The sequence below is a fragment of the Strix uralensis genome, chromosome 1 (assembly GCF_047716275.1).
Source record: "Strix uralensis isolate ZFMK-TIS-50842 chromosome 1, bStrUra1, whole genome shotgun sequence".
NCBI classification, from domain to species: domain Eukaryota; kingdom Metazoa; phylum Chordata; class Aves; order Strigiformes; family Strigidae; genus Strix; species Strix uralensis.
The window spans coordinates 128,758,422-128,771,774 of record NC_133972.1 but is presented as its reverse complement, the minus strand read 5'-3'; the positions used below and the strand labels follow the sequence as shown (position 1 = coordinate 128,771,774).

The 13,353-nt window shown below is 38.1% G+C and overlaps 4 non-coding genes across 4 annotated transcripts; 3 read left to right on the top strand and 1 right to left on the bottom strand.

The window, feature by feature from the left end:
* The first annotated feature begins 4,448 nt into the window (after positions 1 to 4,448).
* On the top strand, positions 4,449 to 4,521 carry TRNAA-AGC (transfer RNA alanine (anticodon AGC)). The gene has a single exon. It is a non-coding gene; the product is annotated as a tRNA-Ala (tRNA).
* Positions 4,522 to 5,436: 915 nt separating this feature from the next.
* TRNAA-AGC (transfer RNA alanine (anticodon AGC)) lies at positions 5,437 to 5,509 on the bottom strand. Its single transcript has one exon. It is a non-coding gene; the product is annotated as a tRNA-Ala (tRNA).
* Positions 5,510 to 7,742: 2,233 nt separating this feature from the next.
* On the top strand, positions 7,743 to 7,815 carry TRNAA-AGC (transfer RNA alanine (anticodon AGC)). The gene has a single exon. It is a non-coding gene; the product is annotated as a tRNA-Ala (tRNA).
* A 518-nt stretch (positions 7,816 to 8,333) lies between these two features.
* Positions 8,334 to 8,406, top strand: TRNAA-AGC (transfer RNA alanine (anticodon AGC)). Its single transcript has one exon. It is a non-coding gene; the product is annotated as a tRNA-Ala (tRNA).
* The last annotated feature ends 4,947 nt before the right edge of the window (positions 8,407 to 13,353 follow it).

Genomic DNA, 13,353 nt, shown 5'->3' with positions numbered 1-13,353 from the left:
TTCAGCAGGTGGCAACATAAAGTAGGAAATAACTGAAAGTAACCCACTGTCTTTACTCTGTGTGGCAGTATTCATTCAGTGCTTCACAAGCTTCTGTGTTGATTTGCTACTGATTTCCTGATGGTGCCAGACACAAGAAAATAGGAAGGGGAAGAAAGAATAATGGTATGCAGGAAAAAAACCATAGTTGTCAACTCTAAGAGCATGAATGGTGCAAGTGAGAGTAATAATCAGAAATAAAGCTGCTGTGGATTTATGGCCATCTGTAAGTTTAAACTATGTTAGATGCTTTTTTTTTTAATACTAAAGCTAGTCCTGCCAGAGTTAAAAACAAAACATTTGGGGGGGGGGGGGTGTGATGAATGATTGTGTATATTTTTTAAATGTTTGTAGAATGTTTTAAAAATTAAAACCAGTATGAAATTGATGTGTGTGTAACATTTAAGAAGTAAGGAGATATCTTTTCCATATAAATGATTAATTTTTCTATATCAGTTGCTAAACGCATAGACATTTCAGCATGTTTTCTGTGCTGAAAGCACTAGGTGGAAAACATTATAGCTTTCTCTGTCTCAAAAACTCCTTGTTCTTCCTGAAAGTTAATTAAAACAATTGATCAGCTATTGGTAACAAAGCTTAAGAAGACCCTTGGAAGGCATCGTCAGCTGCACATAACTGTCACATCAGACTTAAATTAAAAAATTCAACGTGGAAGTGAAGTCCTTGGATAGTTACAAGGAAAGCTACAAAAGTTGCAACCATATTTCTCACTCAGGGAAGCTTTCTTATCACAAGCATTTCATTTGTAGTAGACACTGTGACACAAAACCCAACTGAAGCAAGGCACTTTTTTTTAATGCAGAATCAAACACCTTTAGACTCTCATCTGGGCCTAAAAGCACCTCCTTACTTGATCATCCCTAGGAATTTAGAGTGAGGTAGCTAACCAACACTAATTATTCCATAGTAAAGGTCAGTCATTTTTAGCAGTGATGACAAAGAGCATATTTAGACCAGGCATTCCTGAGTAACTTCCTGGTTAGGTATTGTAATTCTAAAATAAAGGGATTTTTAAAAAACGCCTTATTTTTGTCTGTCTTCAGAAGATATAAAGCTTTCCACTATCCAAATGCTGCTATAATCTTAAATAACTGGGAAACAATTCAAAGTCTGCATTGATCTTGTCTCAGGTTGTTTAATACCATTAACATTTTTTCATAACCTTTTATTCATTTGAAAAGTGTTGAAGTAGTTGTAATTTTACTAACAACATGTAGGAAAAGGAGCACTCAAGAACTACAGAAAGGCTTTTGCAATCAGAAAAGTAGCTCAGCTCTTGCTGAAAGAAATTTTTGAATCCTGTTGTTTCTTCTTTTGCTTTTTTTCAGGAAAAATATCTAGCAATATGCAAAGATAACATGGTTACAAATGCATAGGAGATGGGGTATTGCCAAAACTTCAGAGACTCCAAGGAACTGAGGAAGAGAGGTGCAAGGCAGAGGAGCTTAGCCTACACAGTTTCACCAAGCCTGCTAGCAGGATAAATCAAAGGTGGGTTTTCCCATCTTCTAATAAAACTACCTTTTCTTGCTAGCAGTTAACCTGATGGTTAGTGTCAAAGGTTCAGAGGCCAAGATTTTTTGTAAGACAGGAGAAGTTTTTACAGCTGCAAATGAGCCTTAAGTTTTATAATCGCTTTAAGAAAAAAAGGAAAGTGACAGAGAAAGATATATTATATATCCAAGTTATTTAAAAGTCATTCTCTCAAGTGCTAGAAACTACCAGGAATGTGGTGGTAAGATAAGAATTTTGCTTTCCTTAAACACAGACCAATACGAGTATTTTTAATTACTTTTTCCAGCCTTCACCCTCAAAGCCATGCCTAGGATAATGCATGAGCATAAGCCTAATTATGAATTTACAGTCTGAAAAAAAAAATTAGCTTTATTTAAAGGTATACACACTCAGATGTTATTCCTGTTACGTAAGGCCATTGCATTTGGGAAATGTAGGACAAAATCCACTCTTTCCCACATTGACTTCTCCCCTCGATGATACAGAATGTAATTTTAGCACCAGGTGGCTCAGGAGGGAACATCTGAGCTGGCCACCAGGCGGGCTCACCACATGGGTGAGACTTTTCTTTTGAAGACTTACCCACCGCCGCAACAACAGCCTCAGGGACTGGGAGGCGACCGAGCTACAGCATCTCCCTGTTGGTACGAGGACAACAAACCGTGACAGCACATCCTCTTCACCACGCCATCTCTAGTTAAAGAAAACAAGAGTGGGGGAGGAGGGCAGTTGCCCAGGAGGAGAGCATGGCTGGTGAGGGGGGTGGCAGACACACACACCACCTCAGAAGGTTCTAGCGTGGGGCAGGGCAGGGCAGGGCAGGGCAGAGGGAGGCCAGGCCAGGCCCTGAGGGGGTGGGAAGGCTGGAGCTGTGTGGGAGGTTGTTGTCAACCTGAGTGAGTCAGGGCTGAGACCATCGAAAGACAAAGCTGGCGGAGGAGGTTTGTTGGCAGCCTTCTACTCAGGGGTTTTCTGGTCATGATGGTTGTCTTGGTGGGTCTCATGAAATTGAATTTTGCGGTCATGGGGGTGCTTGAAGGAGGAGGTGCAGTGGGTGGTGCTGCTCCTCAGGAGAGGGTGTGGTTTTGTGGCTTTTTCTGGGGCACTTCGAACTACTGTACTGTACTATCATGACTTAGGCTCCAGCTGTCCTTTGATCGCTTTCAACACCTACTACACCACCAGTCTTACACTGTGTTAGTAAAAATGTAATAGCTGTTGTTCTCTTTCTCTTCTGATACCGTTCAGCCAGCATTCACTCAGAGTGCATCACCGAGCCCAAGAAAGAAGTAGAAAAATCAAATCAGAGGATAACATGGCTTGGAGAACTTGTTGAAGTGGGTGCTAACTTAAACTTTGTGTGTTGTTAATTCAGCTTGGTTGTGGTGTTTTTCTGCTGTACCTGTGTTTTGAGTATACTGTAAGCATGTAGCTTCATCAGTGAATGCAGCTCTTCTACTGATAGGTCTGGTTTCCCTGTTCTAATTCTAAAATGACTGTATAGTATGGTGGCATATAAATTTAACAAAGACAAGCTCTCAGATTTTCATATGGATCTAAGTAATCAGGTGATAAACATACACTGAATTTCAGTGAGTTCTGTGTATCTTAAACCTCTAATCTTTGAACATTGCAGCACTCTGAATCAGAAGATATTTGTGCAAATCCAAATATGGTGGGTATGGCTTTGATCCTCCAAATTAAATGAAAATATATAGAGATTGAGGAAGTAAGAAGCTGAAACAAAGTGTGTTGATCTGTGATTGTTGGGATATGTCAGTCACATTAGGTCAACAAATTTGCATGCTCCAGTTCTAGCAAAGTAGATCTCTTTTGCTTGCTTTATTTCTAGTTTATGTTAGTGTGAAATCATAAAGTTACTTCTTTTTTTTTTCTTCCTCTAAATGACACTTTCAAAAGGAGAAGACTAGTACATAACTTCAAATAACAGGAAACATTGGAGACCCTACTTTCTATGTGTTTCCTGACTCTGATCTCGTAGAGCTGAAACCAAACAGAATTTTCACTGCTGTTTCATTATAGCCATTATTTTTTTACATTTTAATTACGTATTCTTGATTTTTACATGTATGCGTGAGTGTGTGTGTCTATCTGGTGATATAGTCACACCTTAAAAATTCCCAAGAGATGTAACTAACTAATGGGAACTGTTACTTTGTTTTCCAGCATTTCATTTGCCTGGGTGCTTTTTTTTTTTTTTTTTTTTCCCCTTTTCATAACTTGGGCCCAGAGTCCATTGCCCCAAGAGAAAGAACTGGAAGAACTCTATCTATTCAGTCACATCTATTCTATTGTAAAATGTGGAAATGGATAAAGTCATTTAGCTGATTCTCTTCCACCTAGGGATTACAAATAAGAAAAATCTATTTTAGAAAAATATAACCTTTAAATATATCCAGATTTCTCTAAACAGTCATAATTGTTTGGTGTGAACATAAATCTGCAATTGCTTGGAAACACAGACCTTCTGTTATCCAGATGCAGCTCAGCTGAATAAAACACGTGCTGTTACATCAAGGAGTCCAGATTTCATGGTAGGCAAAATTCCCACTAAGGCTGTCAAAAGCACTGTGCTTTAAGAAAGACCTAATTGTTTCTGCCTTTCACAGGAAATTTTTCTTCTGTTACTGCCTACCAGTAACTTCAGTAAGGAATTAGAACTCGAGCAGTGGGCTCTGACTGCCCAGCTACCAGTGTGATACTTGGGTAGAAAATCAATGTGATGTGGGGGAGAAAGTTTTGTTTGTATTTGAGACAGCAGATCTAATTTTAGTATAATTTGTGGTAGGTTATTCTGTCAGTGAGAAATGTGAGAGTATGAATAGATACTAAACAGAAGGCGGGCCCCACGAGGGGAATTAGCTCAAATGGTAGAGCGCTCGCTTAGCATGCGAGAGGTAGCGGGATCGATGCCCGCATTCTCCATTTGCTACTTAACAACAGTTACCTTCTATTGCAACAAAAAACACTTCATTTTTTCAGTTACTAGATGCAACTTTTTTTGCTGTTTTGGAAAGAGAGGCTTGTAAACTTCTGTTTTGTCTAAAATTAGGGTAACTGCCTGAACAAAAAAGAAACAAATTCCTGTTAAAGGGTTTTAAAGAATGAAACAAAAGCATGCTGACAGGTACCACTGTTTCTTCTGATTTTTGGCTGTGATACAGTTTTAATTCCTTGCTTATACTACCTTATATTGTGGGACTATTTTAAATTTAGGTCCATTGTTCTGTAGCAGTTTTGTAAGGATTAAAATTAATTTTAGGAAGAACATGCACAATATGAGTGATTTAAGTTGTTAATGTTGATCAGAGATAAGCATTTTTTTAAAGTGCAAATTATTTTCTTATAATGGGTTGAGGAAGAAACTGAGTGAAATTGTGAGGGATTGAACGTCACTTGAAACTCAGGTTAGGGTCAAGTGTGTTGTGACTGTCCCTATAGCTACAACAGATGCAAGGTAGCTGGAGAGACAGTAATTCTATGGTGAGCTGATGATTATATAGACAACTCCATACTTTTACATCTTCTTATAGACAATTTGGCTAACTTTTCATATAATTAAAACCTTTAAAAAATGCACGTATTAAAATTCAATGCACTTGTAAGAGACAGAAGTGAATTTTATTTCCTGTATTACAGAGTAGCAGTACTAGATGCTTTCACAAAGAAATACAAGTTTGCAGAGTTCATGACTGTAGTCTGCTAATTGAAATTTTCTCCCTGTTTTATTTGCTGTAGGAAATGGTATCTATTACTAGCTATACGTTTTGTTTCACAAGCGTCAACTGTTTATGAACAAAAATCTTATGTGACTCTACATACTCCCGTCTCGCAAAACGCTGGAGAATGCGGGCATCGATCCCGCTACCTCTCGCATGCTAAGCGAGCGCTCTACCATTTGAGCTAATTCCCCTTATTCAACAGTAGGAAGGGCGGATTTACTTCTGCTGAATCATATCTTGGCTGCTTCAGGTAAATTGTTGAGATAGCCTGTTCATTTAATAATACTGAATCATCACTGTATGGAATCACTACGAAAAGCCTGTTAGCTTAAAAGTCAGAGTACTCACTTGACATATGAGAAGCATACTGATGCATTTTCTGCTATGTTACTTTGATAAAACACGACTTAGTTTCCTGAACAAAGCCTCCTCTGGTGTGTGTTCAGGAAGGAAAGTGACTACTTTTTTACCTCTGTTGCAATGCAGGTACCAAAAAACTTGCAAATCTAGAAAGTATACTGATAGAAGTCACTGAGGAACAATGAGATTTTTTTCTTCTTGTTTTCAAGTCTTTTTATTTTCCAACTTTACTTTCTACTCAGCTGTATGTAAATGATAAATATAATTGTCCATATTTATCATCGTTTGTGGAGAGAAAGTATTAATTTATATATTCCTAAGTTATATTCTAGGTATTTCTACTTTTCTGTACTGACTTTAATGATTCAGTTAAAATAGTATTGCATCTTAAATCTATGAGATTACTAAAACCAATTCAGAAATATAAAAATTCAAGTATAGTCATACTAACTGATTTTGCAGTAAGAAGCATATTGGCAAAACTCTATTCCCAGGTTATTAAATCAAGGAACGCTTTCTGGATTTAAAGAACAAAATTGTAATTTACAGTGAGAATGGTTACAGTGATTAGTGGTTCGGTGATTTAATAGTGGCTACTATTAAACAACAAAGACAATGAAAATTATATAATAAAAGATTTCTCACTTTCTCTTTAAATGCAGAAAAAGTGAGCTCTGCCAATAAAGTAAAACGTGTGCAGTAATCCAACAACACGTGCACTGGCTGTTTTCTCTAATGGATTTAACTTACTGGATGACAGCATCCAGTCAAAAGAAAATAAATTACTAAATGAAGCATTAGCTAGTTACAACTTGTCTAAAGTAAGGTAGTACTTCAAATCTATCACAATCCAGATTCAGGCCAAGATGTGGAACTAAACCCACAGTATCACTGCAAACATTCTCCTAGAATTTAAATATTCTCCTGCCTTACCTCAATCTCTGAACAATAAATAAAAATTCATTCTTACCATTTCTTGCAGTATATTGTAACTGACTTTATCTACCTCACTGGAGTAAACTTGAGGGGGAAAACAAATATGCAAAAGTGGTTTCAGTCCTTCTCACAGGCACACATCTTAGGCTCTGTGAATGGTGCACTGCACATCTGCAGCTGGGATCTTTCCCATATCACATTTCACAAGGTTCAGTTCTACGCACAGTTTTCTTTATCTACCCTGTGCAGTCTGAGTCAGTATGAAAATGTCAGATTACCTCTCCCTATTACACCCCCAAATCTCACTCTGCTGCCACTGAAAAGGCCTAAAGCTTGGACAATTCAGCTCACAGAAAAGCAGTTTATTTGATGCCAAAGGGTGAGGAAAGACCTCTGCGATAGTACTGTTTTCAGTGATAAAAATGTGTCTTTCATATAATTGCAGCCCATTGTTTTCTGACTTTGAATTTGTTATGATTCTAAGTTTTCATGTAAGATGGTGAGTAAAACTTTCTAATTTCTCCACTTGGTTGGGAGAACTTCCTTACCTACATGGCTGAAAACACCTGACCTCCTTAATTCCATTTTTTTTCATTTCTCTAGGGTATTTCAGCTGTGAAGGCTTTGTGTCTACACACTTTCATTTAACACAGATCACTTTGATGCATCTCTTTGGCAACACCAATGTAAACTGATGTCAGCTAATTAAATCAGGTTTGACTTTTGTTTTCTAGATGGTCTTCTTAGGGGACATCAGGGCAAAGGCGAGTTTTGTATTATCTTCAAGCCGCTCCACTGCATTGTCTGTGATGTGACTTCCCTCAACATAGAAGCAGCTGCCCTCTTCAATGAAGGATAAATCTAGTGCGAGTTGGGTGGCACTGAAAGACTGCAGGTCATGAGTTTGTCATGCAAGTTAGCATGCAGTGCCTCACTGTGTTACCTGGGGAGTCTGTCCTCTTGCACAAAAAAAATAGACAAGCTCAAGGTCAAATGGTAGTAAGTGTTCTGCATGGCTGCCCCTGGGTTACTACCTGTGATAAAGGAGCAGAATCTGTAAAAGGACGGCAGTTTGTGTTTGTGGTTATTAAAATCTGTGGTTACATGATAAATTAAAAGTGTTGTGGGGGGGAATTAGCTCAAATGGTAGAGCGCTCGCTTAGCATGCGAGAGGTAGCGGGATCGATGCCCGCATTCTCCAGTGTCCTATTTTGTTTGCAGTGAGAGAAAAAACAGTTAACTGTAAAAGACGTTCTCATGTATTGAACTGGAATTTTGAAGTAAAATAACCTCTTATTTTTTAGATTTTAGTTTATTTCTTAAATGCTGCCATATGTTTGACTAGAATAAATTAAAATAATTAACTCACATTTAAAAAAAGATAGAAACTGACTTTTATGGGGAGAAAACCAAATGCCAGAACGTACTTCCTTTCATGAATTGCAAGTAATAAACTTTTTTTTTTTTTTTAAATTATTTTATACACCTGGAAAACATGTCTTTCTGGTTTGTCTTGGTTTTTACTACTTCATTTGGAAATGCTAAATGAACTATTACAAATTTATTGACACCTGTTTTGGAATTGAAGTTGAATGTGTTTTCATTTGTGAATAGGGAGACCAGAGCAAGAGAGAAAACTGTATTATATGTATGGAACTAAAATTTTAAATACACCCTGAAGATCACAGTTCTGTGATCCTTATTACCAATAAGGGGGGAGGGGAATTAGCTCAAATGGTAGAGCGCTCGCTTAGCATGCGAGAGGTAGCGGGATCGATGCCCGCATTCTCCAGTGTTTTGTTAAACAGGAATGGTTTCTACTTCTACATAGAAGTAGAAACTACCAAAACAAAATATGTAACTATTTTGGTAAAATATTAATTTTGTTTTAATTGGGGTAAAACTGATTTTTTTTCCTCCCTCCCTTCCTCCTTCTGCGTGCTCTACTACCAAAATCAGGCTTATATAACTGCATATGTCAATCCTCTGTTGTAACTGTTGACTCTTCCTGGCCAGTTTAAGTCAAATATGGCAGAAAGAGAATTCTGCAATATGATGTTTTTCCAGACTTTATGAAAAACAATGGATGAGTGATGGTTAGAGACCTGAAGCAGCATGTCTTTTTGATCAGACAGTGGAAAATAGCAGTCTAGGAATGCTAGTTCTTCCCCAGCTGCCCATGGTGGTCCCTGTCCAGAAATGCAGGATTTTCTTTTCATTTATGATCTTTGTGAAGCTGTAGTAAGAGGTGGATTGGTCAATTCAAAATTAAGGGTAAAACTTATTACCTCTTTCCCCTCAAGTCTGTATCCTAGAAAGCATACTTTAGCAACTATGTCTTTTAGCTATGGCCTGTGCGCAGGTTATAAGTGAGCTCCTTAGCCTTCCCTCTTTCTTCTGTTTTTGCAGAGCTGCTTCTAACTTATGTTAGAGCTCCAGAGATAACCTCAACCATCTAACTGATTCACTGACTTCCCCTAACACCTGCTAAGTTTCTTCTGATCTTTCTCCAGATGTTGCAGCTTTCTTTATGGTGCACTTCTCCGTGACCCTTCTAAAAGCAGCTGCATAAGTGCAGCTTTTTAGGTCTTAGTGACCAGTGCTGCTAAATTTGTTGTGTCTTTAGTGTTAACTAAGCACTTTACAGTGTGCAAAAACGCCTACTTATTTCCTCACATCTTCAGTCTGTTCATGACCAAGGAAGAAAATGTGTGTGGAACTAGCAAAAGACTGTTATTATTCCACTTCTGGGTGTGTGTCCTTGTACTTTGGAGGCTGAAAACTTAACCTTCCCCTTGAACATACCTAAAAAACTGTGTACCAGTTTTAGTGACTACTTTCAATATGATTAGTATACAGAAGATGCCTAGAATGGTCATAGTAAATGCCATCCTTCTGACAACAGTCTGGGACATGCTTATAGCTACTGTATGCACACTTATCTTCAGCAGGGTTCTTCTCAGTGCACACTGTGTTGGCACTGGGTTCTTGTCTCAACAACATCCTTTAGTAAACCTGCCTTATAAAAAATGATTCCCAATCATTATCTTTGATGTGTGATTTCTTTTCTCATCAACTGTTGTAAGAAGTGTAGACAAATATCTTAACATGTCTGTCTCTTAGGAATACCTAATGATGAGTCTTTTCAGAGAAAGAATACGTTTCCTTCTTTTAGGATGACCACTGAGTATTCCAGGATCTCTTCAAATAAATGAATAGATTGATTTTATTTTTTTTACCCTCTTACTCTTCATGAAGTGAAGGCAGACTTTGGAATATTTCTCAGTAACATCCATTTTCAAGTTTTGCCAAAAGGGTTATGTGAGGATTCTAACCTGCTTGTTGCACTTAGATAAAATAGACTATATAAAGCAGTTGTTCTGCTTTGTACAGCTGAGGAAGGACTACATAGCATTGTATTTTTCTATTAAAAGAAGTCACCAGTAGCAGACACTTGGGAGTGTTATTGTTTATCCCAGGGGAAATAGGCTACCTATTGGGGTCATTCATTTGCAGTTTGCACTGCATAAGAGCAATATTTGCAGTTAAAACAGTGTTAAGCCTGCTCTACCTTCCTGATCAGCCCATGGCTGCTTTTTTCAGGTACTGAGGGGAAGCTGAGAACAATAAGGAAGTACTTCCATGGATTTCTACAGCTAGCCTCTGTATTGCTGAGAAGCTGGATCAGGCCCGTTATGATGATTACTTTGTATTCATTTATATCGATTTCAGTTTGGTTGGAGTATTTATATGTCATGCAGATTCTGTGACACTCTTCTAATAAGGGTCACAGAGGCAATTATTTTTAAAAAGTGACAGGAACTCTGTGATCCTGGTATGTAGGTGTTACACAGTGATGGAATATGAGTGGAACTGTCAACTAAGCAGATGTTGCCAAGACTGTTTAGAAAACTGCTGTAAGGAGATGCCAAATTAATGAAAAACATCTGCCTCTGTGTCCTTAGATCTTCATTGTTACTGAGTACATGCTTAAGAGCTTAATGGCTGTTCTTTGCATACTAAAAGATGGACTAAGAACTAGCTGCATGATGGAGGTGCCTCCCCTTTCTTTATCTTCCCACCCACATGTACTTGTGGGTGGGAAGCAAAGGTAACATACTGTGTGACTGAAACTGAGATAAGGTCGTAAATACCAGTGCAGGTAGCCAGCGTAGCCTTGCTATATTGTTGGAGGTTAAAAGCTCAGCTCACTCAGTAGACTTTATGTGCCTGGATACATAGGCTCAATTCTATCTGGCTTTAAATTTTGGATGTAGTAATGTGCAGTTCTGTTCTAGAATGGTATTTGCATTCTCCTGGTTCAAGTCTGGATCTGGTGCTCATGGAAAAGATTGGCAACTGAAAAGTGCTCCTGACTAGGAATTAGAACCAGGAAGGACATCTTCCCTAGCTCCCGTTTCAGTAAGGTTGTGTCAGACATTTCTTTATTGGGTGAGAAATGCCAGACTCCGAGGGGTCTGTTGTGGTTACTACTTTTGGGACGGGGGAGGGAAATGACACTTGAGTACTACAGCATTGGGCTGTATGAAAGAATATGACAAGAAAAATCAATTCTAAGAACAGCCAGTTTATCAGCTTTTTGTGTGCGTGTGTTTGAGGTGTTCAGAATTATTGATGATGAATGTTTCAAGCTTTTTAGTGTCTTTAAGAATTAGACAGGTCACAAGTCACAAAAAAACTTGCACCAGGACGGTGAAAAAGTTTACTTCTTAAAATGGAGGAAGGGTAAAAAGCTCCTCTGCTTCCTTAGAGGTTATCAGAGATACGCTCTGATATATCTTCCACATAAGAAAGTTTAGTAACTTTCCTACACCTACTTATTTGTATTTTTAAGAGTCTAGACATTATTGTACCTAGTAGTTTTCAATAAACAGGGCTAGGAAAGACTATACCGCTCTTGCTTCAGAGCTAGGAAAGGTTTCAATTACTAGAGGAAACCTTAGGATTTTTCTTGTATTCTGTGATGCATTGCAAATCTGATCCAAATTGGTCAGTTAGTTGCACTAGTAAAAGCCTGCTTCATACTAGAAAAAACAATTTGTATGATAATGGTTAAGAGAGAGATAGTTGGACCATAAAACCACATAAAAAATATGTGGGGGTTTTTAATCATGGTTATGAAAGAAACAATTTTACCTGAACATGTAGCAAGACCTTCAGAACAGGCATTACAGTGGTTCCCTGGTAAAATTTCCACTCACAAAATATGGTCATTGGAAACTCTATGCTCCATTAGAAGAGGGGCTCAAATTCAGGCAAAAGCAATCCAAACCTACTCCTACCCTATCCAGCTGAGAGGTGGGACATGATGAGGAGCCACTGAACAAACCAAGTGAATGTTTTCTCTGCAATCAAAATACAGGGCACAGAGAGAATGCTTTAGGAATCCACAAAATAATTATATAGTAAATATATAATTAGTAGGTCTTCTGCTCAGATTTCATGAGCTACTATTTTACATAGTAGCAAATACAATGCTCTTGTTTTCCTTATCTATGTGGAGTCCAAAAATGCCCGTCACAGGGGGAATCTGGTTGTGCTTATTGTATAGACAAACTGTACTCTCAAAACCTTACAACCCACAATTAACTAGCTTTTTGGTTCTGAGCATTAAATAATTCAAGCTGGTGCCAGGCTGTCTGTAAACATTATTGTAAGGTGGCCATGCAAACTGAGAATTGGATGACAGTCTCCATATTGACTGTCAGTTTACCTCACAGATGATGGATCCCGTGCTTTTTAAGTAAACTATACGTGTATTTTTACAAGACTGCATGTGGTCTTGCCAAGTGAGAAAAAAACACAAAATGCTTACTTTCTTCACTCCATATTGCTGTAGCAAGATGGCAAGTTGCATAGCAGCTCTAATTATGCAATTAGAAAATACGGTGCAAAAGTGGGATAGGGATAGAATCACTTCCCTGACCAGTTATTTGACATGCAGTCTTCAGTGCACTTTCTTCTTTTCCTGAAATAATCCTGGAAGTCTTTGGGCCTTCTGGGAAGATAAAAATGCAATTCCAAAATGACTGCCAAAAATAAGACTAAAGTTTGATGAGGTGGACTAGAACATAGTCTTAAGGAGTACGTTATCTCAGTTATGATGGGCATGGGATAATCTCAACAGATGTTTCTCACTTAGTTTACACCTGTTCCTCCTGAAGCACTAACAAAACTGGAGATGGCCAGGATTGAGTCACTTTCCAATCAAATGTCTGCTTGCAGAGAGATGAAGTACCAGCTTTGAAACTAGTAACAGTGGTAGCAAATGACATTTGTTGGTGTCTTGTCTGGTTCCCCACCCACCCTGAGGAACCCCCAAGATGATTGCATTCTGTGCTAGGAAAACAGAAGACTGCCATTCCATTTCACTTCACCAGCAGCTTCTCTTTACAGAATTAGACAAGAGACCAGATCATTTCAACTATGGTCTCTCAAAGTGACATTACAAATAATTGCTGTCAGTAGGCTTATAACTTTTTTATGCCTTTTGTAGGATGTATAGAAGATTTAATGCCTTTCTTCTATGTCATTTCTGATATTAAGAATATCAAGTTTCTGGCAGAAGTGTTTTCCCTTGGTTGCATATTCCATTCTTTAAATGACTTCAGTTTTTTAAATGAGCTTAATTATAACTACTAACGGCATAGGGTAAATACAGCAGTAAATGATATAGAGTTTGAGACTATTGCATAGAGTAAGGAAAATACTCTCATTT